General features: G+C 47.8%; 1 protein-coding gene across 1 annotated transcript in view; it reads left to right on the top strand.

Moving 5' to 3' along the window:
• The first annotated feature begins 757 nt into the window (after nt 1-757).
• The window catches only part of net (atonal bHLH transcription factor 8-like protein net), a 41,411-nt gene continuing 40,843 nt past the window's right edge, over nt 758-1,325 (top strand). The window contains exon 1 of the mRNA XM_071684797.1: nt 758-1,325. This exon is cut by the window's right edge and continues 173 nt beyond it. The gene's annotated coding sequence lies outside the window, so the exon portion shown is untranslated.

The raw sequence follows: 1,325 nt of genomic DNA, 5'->3' as shown, positions 1-1,325 counted from the left end.
CTCTCAGCCACAATGTTCAAACTCCCTCGAACGTTCTCCGCATAACATCAAGATGTTCAGTTCCACACACACACCAACACACACACACACCAACACACACACACACACACACACACACACACACACACACACACACACACACACACACACACACACACCATCTGTTATCAGCCGTTATCTTATCTCGCGACATCTTCCGACACCATCTGTTCTCTCTATCTCCAGTCTGTTCCCTTATCTATCGTCATTAGTCCACATCCACTTCGCTTGAGGTGGATGAAATCCCTTCCACCACTCATCATTCATGTATATATATATATATATATATATATATATATATATAATGTGTGTGTAAAAAATGTTAGCTGGTTTACATTCATAAATACACTACAGAACCAGTAAAGTAACTAGAGCTATATATTGTAGCTACAAGTATACACTTACATATTGTATCTCTCACCACAAACACGTAACTGAGTTTACGACAGATGTTTTGCTCTACAGAAACACGTAATTGGGTTTACGACAGATGCACCTCTCGCCACAAACACGTAACTGAGTTTGCGACAGGTGTATCGCTCTGCACAAACACGTAAACATATCTCGAACTGCTGAGACGCGTACAGACAGACACCCACCACCCCCACCACACACACACACACACACACACACACACCTCCCTCCCTCGCACCCAGCCTCCCTCCCTCCCTCACACACACACACACACACACACACCCAGCCAGGCGCCACACGCACCTACGGAGCCAGTCCCGTTTGAGACGTAGCAGTGAGCACAACCTCAACCAACGTCTCCCTCACAATCGTCACTGGGGAAGGCAGCGTCCTCCCTCCCACATCCACCCATCTCATGGACGACCCTTGGTGCTAAGACCCACTTGGATTATCTGACGTGTTTACGTATGAACCCACTGGAATAATGTCCCCTTCTTCCCCACTCGAATTTTTCTGATGGTGATGTGATGTGTGTGACCATACCTGTGTTCATGAGGTGTGCAAGACAATGATATCCTAGTCGATAAGGATCAAATTCTATTGGAAAAATAGAGAGGAGAGGGTTTTTTCCCCCCTACCTCCTCCTCCTCCTCCTCTTTCTCCCAAGTGTGAAAAAAAAGGAAAATTAAACCACCTTCCGTCGTCTCCAGCCGTCGCAAAGGAACCTCCACTACGACCCCCGACGATCGCCTTCGTCTGTCGCAACACAACACAGACGGACGGACGTACGTCAACCCAGCGACCACAGACCAGAGGTGGATTTACGACAATCGTACAGAGACCACAACAGGCCACCTGTCCCAGCGAAACCC

This window comes from Panulirus ornatus, chromosome 39, assembly GCF_036320965.1.
Source record: "Panulirus ornatus isolate Po-2019 chromosome 39, ASM3632096v1, whole genome shotgun sequence".
NCBI lineage: Eukaryota > Metazoa > Arthropoda > Malacostraca > Decapoda > Palinuridae > Panulirus > Panulirus ornatus.
This window is presented reverse-complemented; position numbering and strand designations above follow the sequence as displayed.